Below are 16,458 nucleotides of genomic sequence, written 5' to 3' on the forward strand. Positions count from 1 at the left end.
CCTGTGCGGACAGTCAGGCCCAGGAATTTAACTTCCTGCTGACCGATCTGCGCCTTCTTGGGGTTGACTTTAAACCCCTTTCTCTGCAGCAGCTCCAGCAGCTCAGCCAGCAGTGGGCCATGCTCCCCGACCGAGTCGGTAAATAAGAGCAGATCATCCACATACTGCAGCAACTGAGTGGGCTGACTGAACTCTTTTAAACTATTCTTCATGCATTGGTGGAAGATGCTGGGGCTGTTGTGGAAACCCTGTGGCAGACAGGTCCAGGTATACTGCTGTCCCTTAAAAGCGAAGGCAAACTTATATTGGTCCTCCCGTTTTAAAGGGATGGACCAGAACCCATTCAAAATGTCCAGCACTGTGAATGTGTTCGCGGATGCTGGAATACTGCTAATAAGATTAGCCACTGCTTCTGCTGTGGGGGCACACGCGGGGATATTGCTGTTAAGCACCTGATAGTCCACCGTGGCTCTCCATGAATTGTCCGGTTTCCTAACCGGCCAAAGTGGAGAATTAACATGAGTGGCTATGGGCCTCAACACTCCCTGTTTAACTAAGGAGGTGATGGCTGCCTCCATGTCGGGTTCTGCCTCCTTGGGGAAATTGTACTGCTTCTGTGGTCGGGCCATGGGGTCCCCATCTATTTTAACCTCAAACCCTGTGATCCTCCCGCAGTCGTGTTTATGGGTGGCAAAGGCTGTGAGGTTTGCCTGCACGACTGCCTGCAGTGCCTCCGGGACACCATTTACCATGAGCCCGAGGTCGTAACCTTCTTTGGGCTTCACAGTACACAAGGTCCCTTTACCCTCCTTGGCCGGGATGACCACTACACCTCCTTCCCTGTCTGTGCTAGCCCCCCAAAGGCAATGGTTGCGGAGATCCACGAGGATCCCGTGGTCCACCAGGAAGTCGGCTCCTAGGATCCCCTTTCCTCCCTCCGCCTCCCACTATGCCAGGATGCACATCCACTTAGTTTGGAGCATGCCCAGGCAGACTGAGAGGGGTCTGGAGTATACCCTCGCCTGCTCCTGACCGGTGAATCCTGATAGTATGTATGGAACCCCGTCAGACAGTGGTGAGGTGGTGGGATTATCCGTATGGATCACGGTGCATGATGCCCCCGTATCTAATAGATAAGTCCCTGTAACCTTCCCTACCTCCATCTGTACGAGTGGTCTCTTCCGTTCATCGTACCGGAGATTACACAGATGGACAAGCTGCGCGGGCTCCAGTCATTGTGGGGAGGCAGAGGTGGGCGAGGGGGCTGCAGCACCACTGATGGCTGCTACCTTTCCCTGATTGGCCCTGAGGAACGATCTTATCGACTCCATGACGGACTCAACTGTATCGGGAGGAGTTTCTGTCTCTGCCTTCTGAGTTGGGGCTGCGGGGGTCCTGGCTTTATCGTCTCTCCCAGGCATTTTACAATCCTTGCGCCAGTGGCCATCCTCCCCGCACCTGTAACAAGTGACCTTGTTCTGAGAGGGACGGCTCCCGTCCTGGCGCCACTCTTTCTTGTGTTGAGCCCCAGGTTTAACCTCGTGGACCTTACCCTTTTGCTGGGTGGTCCCACTATTCCTACCATTCCTATATGCTACCGTGAGCTGCCGGATTACAGTCTCTTCAGTTGCTAGGGGGTCTCGGTGGTCAAACCAAGTATCAGCATTTGCTTTTATCTGGGGCAGGCAATTGGACACCAGGCAACGAAGCCATTGGGTCCGCTGCTGCTGGTTCAGGTGTGCCCTATTTTGTCCCCCTGTACACACGCTGTTGTAGACTGGCCACAGCCTGTCTGCAAATGCCTGTGGGGTCTCCCCTTCCTTCTGCAGTGTTTTCCCTATGCGATCGAACGGATTGCCGTCGTTCGCACCCATGGCTTCCAGTACTTCCTCCTTTAGGTCCTCAAAACCCTTCTGCCCTCTCTTAGCCTCATCTGAAAGGGTCTGATAGAGCTTACTATCTACAGAGAAAAGCAACATTTTGGCTTTCTCTTCGTCATCACAGCCGTTAACACAGGCTGCCTGTTCTATCCCTTGGAAGTGCACTGAGGGGTCTCCCTTTTCGGAGAGCAGGGAAATATGTTTCACCAGGCCTCTGAGCTGTTGGGTATCATAGGGTGTCAGATAGGTATGCTGAACAGCCCCTGGGTCATTATCGTTCACGGGCAGACCGTACCTCCGTTGTCGGAGGGGGTACAGTGATCCTGGTCCCCACCTGCCTAGCGGGACCTGCTGGCGTTCTCCTACCACCCCATTGTCCACCCCTTCTTGCTGCCAGAGCTCCTCAAAACTCAGAGCTGTGGGCTGCAGTCTTGGGATCTCTAATTCCCTAGCCAGCTCTGTTCTGGGTGCTGCCTGTGGGGCAGTTTGATTTGGGCTGCTGGTACTGTCCAACGGACTTCCCTTCGGACTTATGAGACATACCATCCTTTTAGTCCTTAATAACTCCATACCCAAACTCTCTATCTTTCTGTTACATGGGGTATGATCTGCTCCACTAAACCTTTGGTCGCAGGCCAGCTTATAAGCTGCCTTTACCTCCCTAACCTTTTCCTCCTGCTCTGTTACTTCTGAGGTGAGGCGGGCATTCTCTTCCCGCAGTCTCATCTTGTTACTCTTTGCTTCTGTAATTTGGCACTTTAGGAACTCTATCTTGTGCCTCGCATGGCTTTTGCCCTCGCTAGTTTCTTGGGTGAGGTGTGCGTTTTCCTCCTGTAGCCTCAGCTCACTGTCCCTAGCCTCTGTGACTTCCTGCATAAGGCACTCTATCTCTGCCTGGCATTTCGTGACCTCTAGTGTGAGGCGTGCATTTTCTTCCCGCACCCTCATCCCACTATCTCTGGCCTCATTCACCTCTCTTATGAGGCATTCTACCTCCGCCTGACATTTTTCAAACTCTGACTCCCGATTCTTGGCCTCTGTAACCTCCTCCCGCACCCTCATCTCACCCTTCTTAACCCAACCACCTATACCATAATAGGTCAGCTTACACGCTGCCGCTAACTTCTGCAGGGCTACCCACAGACTAAAAGCAAGAAAAGCAAGAGCTGATGCTTTCTCCAGAACCAGACCACTTATCATATCAAAAACTGCCTCCAGTCCTGCCGTGGTCGCCAATTTGTAGGGGGCATCCTTTACCTGGTTTACGGTAATTTACCTGGTCAGGCAGCCTTTTTCCCACTGCACTGTGACCAATTCCAATCAGCGGTTTCAAATCGCCAAACCACCCCTTCCAGTTCTGACTGGAGGAACTTATAATTAATGATATATTAAAAGGGACAAATGGTCTGGATGCAAGAAAGTCAAATTTTATTACTACTAAGAAACTACACCACACGATCAAAGTAATCACGGTAAAATTGCTTAAATAGGGGAGGAAAAACGGACACAACAAGGGAAATCGACTAAAACACAATTCTAATGAAATCCCCACTTTACTCCCACCCCTAAGCCTATCCTAAGTCGCCTTGTGGAAGGCCAGAAAAATATATGCTCACCACTGCAATGCCAGCTCCGTGTCCCACGAGATCTTCACTGCCGTGAAGTAAAGAAACACCCCAGTGTTTTAAAAGTAAACTGCTGGTGTTTTACTTCTTCAGACAGACTCCATGCTGTAGAGGGCACACGGAGGCAAGCCAGAGAGAGAGAGATGCCCCTGAGAAGCTATCTCTTATACCCCAATTTTGGGGCCGAAATGTTCCCGCCCAGATCTGGAAGTTTCTGGGCTAAAACAAAAGGGATCCAACTGTCCCCATTGTCCAGTAATGGGTGATTCAAACCCATTCAATTTTAAACTGTTCCTTTTCTCAGTTTGAGTGTCTCTTTTCAAATGTCTGTGCTGAGCCTTCGAACCATCTCCATTCACCCTGATGGGTTTTGAATGGAGTCGTATTGCTATGTAAACAGAAACCCATTATATTGTGGTCACTGAAACCGCAGTCAAGTGGTTTAATCCCTTGTGCAAACATCCTTGTAGCAGTTTCTGTAAACAAATTGATTGTCTCTGCAGGGAGGGAACTTCCCTTTGATTGACAGATTTGACTGCCATCTATGATCCTCCCCTTTTCACAGACATACACGAGCTGCTTCCAAGTCCTTTGTCCTTGGCCATGCTTTCTGACAGCCATTTTTATCCCTGGGCAATTTAAACCATTCAAAACTCAAGAGTACATCCTTTAATAAAATGTACAATCTTAAAGTGTGCGATTTTCACAAAGTTCTTTGATTCCAGTGTCCAGGCACTGCCCAGCCCACAAGCTTTTAACGCAGCCTTTTTCTGCGGTTCTGGGTATGTTTTAAAACATTGTCCAACCTAGAGACAATTTAAATCACACAAGTCTTCGTCCACGATGTGGATTAATATTTCCCGACCTTCGGGGGCTGAGGGGATTTTGCAAACCCCTACACTCATTTGAGTCATTGATATAGATTGTAAATACAGGAAACTTTCTGGTATCTGGCACTGACAGGACCGAGCTGGTGCCATTAGATCCAAACTGCCGTATAAACCAGCGGCAATGTTAAAACATACAGAGCTTTTCAGCTCCGTGTGAATCAACAAACCCTGTTGCTTAGCAACAGCTTCAAAACAGTCGACTGCAGCTGCAAGCATCTCTAGCTGAAGCTGTTGCTTAGCTACAGACCTTGCAGAGCCTGACTGTGAAAAAAAAAACAACGAGAAGTAAACAAACTTATAGAAAATGGCTCCTGAATTTTGCCGGTAGATAGAGCTTTCCGGACTTTTAATCTCCAGTTAAACATAAGTTTCCTGTAGCTGAGGCCTAAGCACTGATGCTTGTGTTACCCTACTAGTTACAGCCCGCCAACCCAAAAATTACCTGTTTATTCCTACTCCCTGTTTTCTGTCTGTTAACCAATCCTCAATCACTGCTAATATATTACACCCAATCCCATGAGCTCTAATCTTGTGTAACAACCTCTTGTGTGGCAACATATCAAATGCCTTCTGAAAATCCAAATATATTCACACAGAATCACACAGAAACCCCACAGTGCAGATAGAGGCCATTTCGGCCCATCGAGCCTGCACCGACACATATCCCACCCGATCCCCGTAACCCCTACACCAACACATATCCCACTCTATCCCCGTAACCCCACGTATTTAATCCCCCTAACACTAAGGGTCAATTTATCATAGCCAATCAACCTAACCCGCACATCTTTGGACTGTGGGAGGAAACCGGAGCACCCGGAGAAAACCCACGCAAACACGGGGAGAATGTGCAAACTCCACACAGACAGTCGCCCGGGGCCGGATTCGAACCCGGGTCCCTGGCGCTGTGAGGCAACAGTGCTAACCACTATGCCACCGTGCTGCCCATATTATATCCACTGGTTCCCCCTTATCTACCATACTAGTTACAACATCAACAAACTCTAATAGATTTGTCAAACATGATTTCCCTTTCATAAATCCGTGTTGCCTCTGCCCAATCATATTGTGATTTTCTAAGTGCTCTGTTACCGCGCCCTTAAGAATGGATTCTTGCATTTTCCCTACTATTGATGTCAAACTAATTGGCCTACAGTTCCCTGTTTTCTCTCTCCCTCCTTTCTTGAACTACGGTGTTACATTTGCTACCTTCCAATCCACGGGGACCATTCTAGAATCTAGGGAATTCTGGTAGATCACAACCAATACATTCCCTATCTCTGCAGCCACCTCTTTCAAAAACCTAGGATATAGGCCATCAGATCCAACGGATTTGTCGGCTTTTAGTCCTGTTAATTTCTCCAGTACTTTTTCTTTACTATTATTAATTACTTTAAGTTCCTCACTCTCATTCGACCCTTGATTCCTGACAGTTTCTGGTATGCTCTTTGTGTCTTCTACTGTGAAGACAGATACAAAATATTTGTTTAACGACTCAGCTATTTCTTTATAATTTATAATTTTATAATTTTATAATTTCTCCTGTCTTTTTCCTAACTTCTCTCCTGAATGGCCTGGCTCTGATTTTAAGGTTATGTCCGCTTTTCCAAGACTCCTCCACCAGCAGAAAATGTTTCTCTCTTTCTCCCCTATCAATTCCTTTCAAAATCCTAAAAACCTCAAATCACCCTAAGGCCTAGAAATTCAGTATAGCCACTTTTGGGGGGGTAAAGTCGGGCGGGCGCTAAAGTTAGCGCCCGCCGGAAAGTGGAGGCCACTTCGCCGATATTCAGTAGCTTTGGCCAAGGAGTTTGGGCGAGCACTAAAACTGGCGTTGCACCCCTATCTTTAGGCGCTAAGCCGGCGGTGCAGAGTGATAACGCCGAGGCCGGGCGCAGCGCAGGTGCGGTCATGTTTTGATTGACAGCAGACACCCTGATGCCGGCCAGCTCTTAAAGGGGGAAGGGTCGACTTGGTCTGCTGCCACGCCCTGGAAAGTGGAGCCCTCCAGCTAGGCCTGAACACTGCTGCTGGACCCAAATAGCGCCTGAAGCCATGCAGAAGGCCCGTGAACGAGCGCAGCGCTTCTCAGAGCATGCTTTGAGGGTGCTGCTTAGGGGTTTGGAGAAGAAAAGAGATATCTTGTGCCCGGACAGTGGCAAGAAGGCTCCCAAGAAGCTGTACAGGAGAGCCTGGAGGGAAATCGCCCAGAGGGTCACAGCCAACAGCGATGTCCCCAGGACTGGTGACCAATGCCGCAAGAAGTTCAACGGCCTCACTCGGTTGGTCAGGGTGAGTACCCTTTCCAGTGTCCTCCTCATCCTTGCATGTGCACCTCACATTATGGGCAAAGGGACCTCAAAGGCCTAATGGCCAGCCCTCCTCCAGCAGCTATGGCACTGGCATGATCATCAGTAGCACTTTCTGCACTTGACACACTGGCCAAGCTATTCGACCATGGGAGGCAGTGCACACAACAACAGGGCACCACACTGGCCAAGCTATTCGACCATGGGAGGCAGTGCACACAACAACAGGGCACCACACTGTACTTAGAGGCCGTCCTTTCTCTTGCAGGCCAAGCTGGCGCAGAATCTGAAGAGCCGGACTGTCACCGGGGGAGGCCGTGTCCAGTTCCAGGAGCTCAGTGACCTGGAGGAGCGCGTGGCTCGACTCATGCGTGCCCGGGTGATTGGCCCCGTTGCTATTGGAGATGCCGACCCTGTGCTGGGCCCCAATGGTAAGGACATGACCGTTTGGACCTCTCTCGTTCCCCTTGCGCTTCAGATCTACATCCTTTGCCACTGTCCCACCAATGCGCATAATGCCACCACTCATGCCTCCCTCGCTGATGCCCTGTCCTCACTCTAAAGTTACTCTTGCGCCTTCCTGCTTTCAGCTGGTGAGGAGGAGGTCCCTGAAGCTGCGAGTGTCAGTCCCTCGGAAGAGGAGGACGACGAGGACCAAGAGAAAGGCGGCACATCGGGGGAACCCTCATCCGCGCCAGGGGATGGCAATGGAGGGGACACGTCTTGCCTGGAGGAGAGCCAGGGGGAAGTGTTGCAGGGGGGTGTAGCTCCTGTGCCCAGTGGCGTCCAGCCACGCGGGAAGGGTCGGGCAGCATGGCTGCCTTCTCCCCAGAGGGGGGAAGTGTTGCAGGGGAGGGCAGTTGCTGGGCCCAGTGGCGTCCAGCCACGCGGGAAGGGTCGGGCAGCGCGGCTGCCTTCTCCCCAGAGGGGGGAAGTGTTGCAGGGGAGGGCAGTTGCTGGGCCCAGTGGCGTCCAGCCACGCGGGAAGGGTCGGCCAGCTCGGCGGCCTTCTCCCCAGAGGGAGAGTCCGGCCTCCAGTCCGGAGACGGTCCTCGCCCAGGAGGTGCGCCTCCTTGATCAAATGTCCGCGGATTCGGAGCGGCGCCACACCGAGTTCATGGGGGTTGTGGGACAGTTGCCTCAGGCCATTGAGTCCCTGGCTCATAGTGTGGCCGATTTCGGGGACTCACAGGCCAGGGGTGTCGAACAACTCGCGGCAGCACAGGACGCGCGTCGCGAGTTCATGAGTGGTGCCGTGCAGACACTGGCTGGTCTGATGCGGGCACAGACCAGGGCAGTACGGGCACTCACTTCTGCCACACTCGCTGTGTCACGGACGCATCGCCAGGGCACCCGCCGCGCTGCTGCAGCACAGCGGTCTGGCCTTCACCAGATTGCTGCGCTTGCTGCAGTGCCAGCCCGGCCGAGTGCCAGTGTCTCTGGCGACCAGCGAGCGCCTGGCATCAGCCAGCTTGCCCCCATTGCTGCAGCCGCCACTGCCACTCCCCAAGCAAAGCTGCGACGAGCTGCTGGAGAGACTGATGCTGCCCAGCCACAGCTGCAGCAGTCAGCAGCCGGCCCCTCCAGGGCCGGACCTCGTCTAGGCCGACCCCCAAGGGCATCTGCCGTCACGCTTTGTGCCCCTCAGGAGCCTTCCCCCAGCCTTGCAATACCCACAGGGCCCAGGTTGAGGTGGAGCAGCAGGTCGGGCAGGGGCCGGAGAAGCCTGCACAAGGACTCGCCCTCTCAGCACACCAAATAGAGTGTGTTGCCAAATGTTTTTTTATATGGGGGTGTTTGTGTTCTGTATGGGGGGGGTTTATTTTGGTAAGGCCGAAGATGATGGCAAATGTTTTTTTAGATGGGGGTGTTTGTGTTCTGTATGGGGGGGTTTGTCTTGGTAAGGCCGAGGATGAAGGCCAATTGGATGGACAAGTTTTGTTATTCCTCCCCAGGTTGTGGGAGTGAGATATGTTTTTGACTGTTTTTTGGGGGTCTTGTCTGTTTTTGTGTTTCATGTGGGAAGGGCCCTGAGTTTGTTAAATAAAGCTTTTTATTTATTCAGCTTGTCCATGTGTCATGTTTCAAGTGGTTGTTGCGTTAACCGGCTGAGGGCTTGTGGAGCGGCTGCATTCAGGTGTGTTCATTGCCACAAGCCATTCCCTGACAGGGGGCCTAGAAGTGTCGTTCAATAAGCCGCCGGCGGACGGCCCTTGGACCTTGTGGCTCCCTCCTGGGCTGGTACTCCTCCTCCTCCTCCTCCTCCTCATGGTCCTCCTGCTCGTCCTCCTGAGGTGGTGGTCCAACGTGAGGTGGCAGTGCCTGAGTCCTGCGGATAGCCAGGTTGTGCAGCATGCAGCAAACGACGACGAACTGGGAGACTCTATCCGGCGAATACTGTAGAGATCCACCGGAACGACCCAGGCAGCGGAACCGTTGCTTGAGGATGCCAATCGTTTGCTCTATGATGTTCCTTGTGGCTTGATGGCTTTCGTTGTATGCCTCCTCAGCAGGGGTCCTGGGCGCATGGAGCGGGGTCATGAGCCATGTACACAAAGGGCAGCCCTTGTCCCCGATAAGCCATCCCCTTGGGGGAGGCTGTGCCTGGAACATGTCAGCCACAGTAGTCTGGCGCAGGATAAATGCATTGTGGCTGCTTCCTGGAAAGCGGGCATTGACAGCTAGGATGCGCTGCCTGTGGTCACACACCAGCTGTACATTGAGGGAATGGTAGCCCTTCCGGTTGCGGTAATCCTCGGCATTGTCGATAGGTGCCCGCATAGCCACATGCGTGCAGTCAATGGCGCCCTGCACCATGGGGAAGTCGGCGATCCTGGCAAATCTGACTGCACACTGCTCCTGCCTCTCTAGGGTCATGGGGAAGGAGATGAATTGGTGTCTCCTTGCGAAAAGGGCATCGGTGACCTGCCGGATGCAGCGATGCACGGCGAACTGGGAGATGTTCGCTATGTCCCCAGCAGCGGCTTGGAAGGAGCCGCTTGCATAAAAGTTCAGAGCCACCGTGACCTTCACTTCCACCGACAGAGACGTCCTGCACATCAGCTGTGGACGCAGATCTCTGTGAAGCAGCTGGCAGATCTCTGCAACCACCTCCCTTCTGAAGCGCAGCCTCTTAGCACACTGCGCGGCAGTCATGGTGAGATAGGACACCTGCTGCCAGCATTCCCTGAGTGGGTAAGGCCTACGTTGCCGACGCCCGATGGCCCCTCTGCGTCTAGGCATGGCTGCCCCTCTCACACAGCGTCTGCGAGCCCTTCGCACATAATGCTGGAACTGAGGGTTGAAACCCCATGCAGCCCCCATAATATACTTGCAAACAGTCAAATCACAATGAGTCAAATTTCCAAGCTCTGGCCAGAAGCCAAAAATACCTCTCCTATGTTGTCCCAAATCAGTAAGGTCTGTTCCTTGGTCTCTGTCCAGAAATCCAAAGCACTAAAGTCATTGCAGCAAAATGGCTGGCCTTTATACCTCAGTCTAAGTGCCCTTTAATTAGCGCTCCCCGAGGCCCGCAGGGCCTCTGCTGCGTTCCACTTCACAGTTCTTAACAGCGCCACGCCCACATTGGGCGGGCGCCACTGAAGTTCCGGTTTGGGGTGCACAAACGGCGTTGCACGATGAAATGATGTCATAAGGTGCGCGCGCAGCTGAGCGCGCGCAAACACTTTGCGCCGGCGCAAAATGTCAACTGAAGTTGGGCGTAGGCGCAGATCGCTCTGCGCCCGGGCGCAAAGTGCCTAGCGCTCGAAATCTACTCCTCTTATGGCGCTAACGGCTGGCGAACGCAACTGAATTTCTAGGCCTAAATCTTTTATATTCCAGCGAATACAAGCTTAGTTTATATAATCTCTCCTCATAATCTAACCCTTGGAGCTCTGGTAACATTCTGGTGAATCTGCACTGCACTCCTTCCAAAGCCACAATATCCTTTCTAAGGTGCAGAGCCCAAACTGTAAACAGTACTCCAGATGTGGTCTGTTCAAGGCTTTGTATAGCAGCAGGAAACCTTCCTCCCCTTTATATTCGAGCCTTCTAGTTATAAAGGCTAACATTCCATTAGCCTTTTTGATTAATTTTTGTACCTGACTACTACATTTTAGTAATCTGTGTATTTCGATCTCCACTGTTCCTAGCTTTTCAACATTTAAGTAATACTCAGATCTATCTTTTTTTGGCCACAATAGATGACCTCACACTTACCTGTGTTGAAATCTATCTGCCACAGTTTTGCCCACTCACTCAATCTATCAATGTCTCTTTGTAATGCCTGGATGAGTGCAGCTCCAACAACACTCAAGAAGCTCGACACCATCCAAGACAAAGCAGCCCACCTTAAACATTCACTCACTCCACCACCGGTGTACCGTGGCTGCAATGTGTACCATCTACAAGATGCCCTGCAGCAACTCACCAAGGCTTCTTCAGCAGTACCTCCCAAACCCATGACCTAGAAGGACAAGGGTAGCAGGCGCATGGGAACACCACCACCTTCAAGTTCCCCTCCAAGTCACACACCATCCTGACTTGGAAGTATATCGTCGTTCCTTCATCGTCGCTGGGTCAAAATCCTGCAACTCCCTCCCTAACAGCACTGTGGGAGTACCTTCACTGCACGGACTGCAGCGATTCAAGAAGGAGGCTCACCACCACCTTCTCAAGGGCAACTAGGGATGGGCAATAAATGCTGGCCTTGCCAGCGAGACGCCCATGTCCCATGAACAAATAAAAATATTTTTTCTTCCCGTCTACACTACTTACTATGCCACCAATCTTTGTGTCATCAGCAAACTTGGATATATGGCTCTCTATTGTGATATCTAAGTCATTAATAAATATAGTGAATAGCTGAGGCTCCAGCACAGATCCTTAATGGACATCACTGGTTACTTCCTTTAAATTTGAGTACATACCCATTATCCCAACTCTCTGCCTTCTACCGCCTAACCAATCTCCTAACCAGGTCAATAATTTGCCTTCAATTCAATGAGCTTTCATTTTAGCTAACAGTCTCTTGTGTGGAATCATATTGAATGCCTTCTGGAAGTTCATATGAATTACATCCATAGACATTCCCCTGACTGCTACTTTAGTTACTTCCTCAAAAAATTCAATTAGGATCGTTAGACATGACCCACCCGTTACAAGCAGAAAATGCTGGAAATACTCAGCAGATCAGGCAGCATCTGTGGAGAGAGCAACAGAGTTAACGTTTCAGCTCGATGACCTTACGATGTATTCCCAACACCTGGAGTATCTATATCAGTTTGTGGCCTGAACCCTGCTCTTATCCCTTTTTTTAATCTTTAACTATAATTTTTACTATTGTTTCTGACTGAGTGGGGGAGGAGATCAAGGGGATTGTCTCGCCACCATGGTGGGACATCGGCTTGAGTATAGAGATTCCTCCCTGGATCCGCATCTGTTGCCATGCATTAGTTATCATACAATTGTTGTTTGTAAGCTACTTGTTTTACACCAGCTGCAGGCGGCGGAGCCAGATGCTCCGAGCGCGGTGGCAAGGGGTGTTAGATCGATCTGGAAAGGTGTAATTGATTTATGTTGATGATGGTTTCTCCCTGCCAAAACCTGTAATGTACCAAAGTTCTGTAAGCAAGTGTATTGTATTCTGGTTATAGTTTTTCACTCTGTATTGCGCAATGTGCGCTGTTGCATTTTTGTAATGTGTTACCACCTGTCAATGCTGTACTGTGTGATGTGCACGGTGACTTTTTGGTAACGTCCTGTGGATCTTATTAATGTTCTGTATTTTGACTTGAAGTTTGTCGGTGGGAATTGGAACCCAGCCATTTGAATATGTTAAGAAGCCGTTTCGTTGATGTTTTGACTCGGTAGAAGGGAACTATGACACGCAGTAAGGCGTACAGTTCTGGGGTTTAAAACGTAAAATCAGGGAAACAGCTTCACTTGTGGGAGACTTTGGGCTGGATATTCATTGAGGAGGCAGGTAGGAGGCGGGACTACAACTTTCGGGGTTGTAGTCCCGCCTCCATCGAGTTGTAGCCAACCAACACGATTTTGACTTGATTGACCTTGTTGAGCCCACTGGGCGGGCTCAGCAGGCCAATTAAGGGCCACCCGGCAACAGTTGACATTAAAGACAGACATTTCATCTGTCAAGACCTTTTGACAGATGAAATATCAGTGTTTCACAGCTGTTTGAAGCTGTCAAACACTGACAATCTGTACTCCAAGTTAATTCCTTCCTCTCAGGATGATTTAGAGATCTCTCTGGAACAGAAAGCTGAATGCTGCAATTTTTGACAGATCATGGCCATTCTGCTTTCTGTGCCGGTGAGATGAGGGACTCCCGAGACCTGAAGGAAGGAAGGCTGTAAAGGTAAGTAAAACTTCTTTAAACACTTTAAACACACCAAACACACTTACATAGAAGATAGGAGCAGGAGTAGGCCATTCGGCCCCTCGAGCCTGCTCCACCATTCAATGCGATCATGGCTGATCATCCAAGTTCAGTACCCGGTCCCTGCTTTCTCCCCATACCCCTTGATCCCTTTAGCCTTAAGAAATATATCCAACTCCTTCTTGAATATATTTAATGAAATGGCCTCTACTACCTTCTGTGGTAGAGAATTCCACAGGTTCACCACTCTCTGGGTGAAGAAACATAGAAACATAAAAGATAGGAGCAGGAGTAGGCCATTCGGCCCCTCGAGCCTGCTCCACCATTCAATGCGATCATGGCTGATCATCCAAATTAAGTACCCGGTCCCTGCTTTCTCCCTATACTCCTTGATCCCTTTAGCCTTAAGAAATATATCCAACTCCTTCTTGAATATATTTAATGTATTGGCCTCTACTGCCTTCTGTGGTAGTGAATTCCACAGGTTCACCACTCTCCGGTGAAGAAATTCCTCCTCATTTTGTCCTAAATGGCCTACCCCTTATCCTTAGACTGTGACCCCTGGTTCTGGACTCCCCGACCATCGGGAACATCCTTCCTGCATCTAGTCTGTCCAGTCCTGTCAGAATTTTATAAGCTTCAATGAGATCCCCTCTCATTCTTCTAAACTCCAGCGAGTACAAGACCAATCGACCCAATCTCTCCTCATATGTCATTCCTGCCATCCCAGGTATCAGCCTGGTGAATCTTCGCTGAACTCCTTCCATGGCAAGAACATCCTTCCTCAGATAAGACAACCAAAACTGCACAAAATACTCAAGATGTGGTCTCACCAAGGCCCTGTACAACTGCAGCAAGACATCCTTGTTCCTGTACTCAAACCCTCTCGCTACGAAGGGCAACATGCCATTTGCCTTCTTAACTGCCTGCTGCACCTGCATGCTTACCTTCAGTGACTGGTGCACAAGGACACCCAGGTCTCGTTGCACTTCCCCTTCTCCCAATCTATTGCCATTCAGATAATAATCTGCCTTCCTGTTTTTGCCACCAAAGTGGATAACCTCGCATTAATCCACGTTATATTGCATCTGCCATGCTTTTGCCCAATCACCCAACCTGTCCAAATCATCCTGGAGTTTCTCGGCATCCTCCTCACAGCACACACACCCACCCAGCTTTGTGTCGTCTGCAAATTTGGAGATATTACATCTAGTTCCCTTGTCTAGATCATTAATATATATTGGCCCAGAAATTCAGGTCGGGGGCTTCCCGCGGGTGTTAAGCCCCCGACCTGTACTGACCTTGCGCGCCGGCATTTGAGCTGCAAGACCCCGTGGAATTCCGATCCGGGGCCTGGCCCAGCTACCGGCGCGCTGTGCTTGCGTGTCCCAGGGACGTAGTTAGTGCGATGCGTCCCCTGGGATCACGTGAGCCATGGGCAGCCAATCGGAGGAGGGAAAAGCCCATTCATAAGATTGACAGGAAGACCTGTCAAAACTTATAAATACTACGGGCCCCAAAATAGCAGTAAACCTTCAAATAATTTTTTTTTTTAAATCACACTTTTTAAATAAACTATAAATTACATTAAATAACTATTTTAAACAATAATTTAAATTTTTGAAAACAATAATTTTATATTCTAACGGGGCTAAAAATAAACTTACCTTGCTTTAAAGTATTTAAAAATAATAAACCTGTGGAAAAAATGTTTTAATTTTAATTAATTGACCACTTACCGTGCAAAAAGCAGGCCTTACACCTGCTTTTTAAATGTGTAAATCCTGCAGGCTTACCCTCCCGGGAAAACCTGTAAAGAAAACCTAAGTTCAAAGCGCACGTGCAGCCTCTCCTGCGCGCGCGTTCGAACTCTGAACCCCTTCGTTCAGAGGATCGGAAGTGCCGGTTTCCCGCGCAAGCGCAGCGCATGCAGAAAACCGGCACTTCCATTCGGCCTACGGGTGAGTACCCCGTGCATACTCACCCGTGGAGACCCAAATTTCTGAATAGCTGAGGCCCAAGGACCGATCCCTGTGGTACCCCACTAGTCACTGCTTGCCACTCGGAAAAAGACTCGTTTATTCCAACTCTTTGCTTTCTGTCTGCCAACCAGTTCTCCATCCAAGTCAATACCTTTCCCCCAATCCCATGTGCCTTAACCTTACACGTTAATCTCTTATGCGGGACCTTATCAAAAGCCTTCTGAAAGTCCAAATACACCACATCTACTGGTTCTCCCTTATCTATTTTACCAGTTACATCCTCAAAAAATTCCAGTAGATTACCTCTTCACTCATGCACCCATCACTCACCTGAACACCAGACATGTCGACCCCTCCAAGCCCTTCAGCCTGACGGCCCGCCTCGCTAACTTGGCGTGGTTTGGAGCCGTCAGAATCCCATACTTCAAGAATGAAAATAGGGATTAGGCTATAAACTGCCTGTTAACTACCTGTTAACAAGCTGTTAATTGGCACTAATCCCCTTCCCGCCTCGGGGAGGCGGGTCCCAGTGCGGGTCGGGTACCCGCCTCCTTTGAAACTGGCATGGAGGCAGGTTGGGGGCGGGATGGGTTTGTGCCCCCCGATTTCGGGGTTTTAACCCCCACATGCCCCCAATCCCACCTCCATGGCCCAATGAAAATCCTGCCCTTTGGCTTTTGCTCTCTTGTCGTGTGATGCCTTGTGGAAAGAAAAGCATCAAATGGGGGACTGAAGAAATCACAAAGTCTCTGTTTGAAGAATGGACTCAGTCGAGAATATTTTGTGGACTTTATGGCATTTTTCTGAGGGTATTTTCCCTGTGATAGGATCGCCCTGTGCAGATACGTGAAAAACTGGTTTGTTAAAACTCCAGCGACCACATGGCAGTTGGCTGTGACAAAAGAACTGTCAGTCATCCAGAGTGTATGGGTTCGCCCGACAGTCCTGGAAAAAGGAAGGGGGAACCATTGACGAGGGGGCTGAGGACCCTGAGGCATCCATTAAACTTGAACCTATTAGAAAGCCACTCTCACCTCCATCTCAGAAGAGAAGCAGAACAATGAACCTACAGCCTAGCCAGCCGAAGAGGAGCCAGTTTTTCCCAACACAAAGACCGAGAGATGTCCCAGACTTGGGCCATTAGTCCAATCATGGAATACTCATGGGTCTGATGATGGCCCATCACTGACTAAAGTGCTTAGAAACAAAAGGATTTTAAAGATTGGCGGGAAAGATGGGGTAGCAAGACTCCTATAAAGATAGATCCTTTTCCACTATACTCTCTCTCTCGCTCTCGCTCCACCAAGATCGACCTAACAAGAAGAAGTACCAGAGGAAGAAGTCACTGAGACTGAGGGCCTCATACCCCTCA

The sequence above is a fragment of the Somniosus microcephalus genome, chromosome 7, assembly GCF_052327205.1.
Source record: "Somniosus microcephalus isolate GS21.2 chromosome 7, FLI_Smic_1.0, whole genome shotgun sequence".
Classification (NCBI taxonomy): domain Eukaryota; kingdom Metazoa; phylum Chordata; class Chondrichthyes; order Squaliformes; family Somniosidae; genus Somniosus; species Somniosus microcephalus.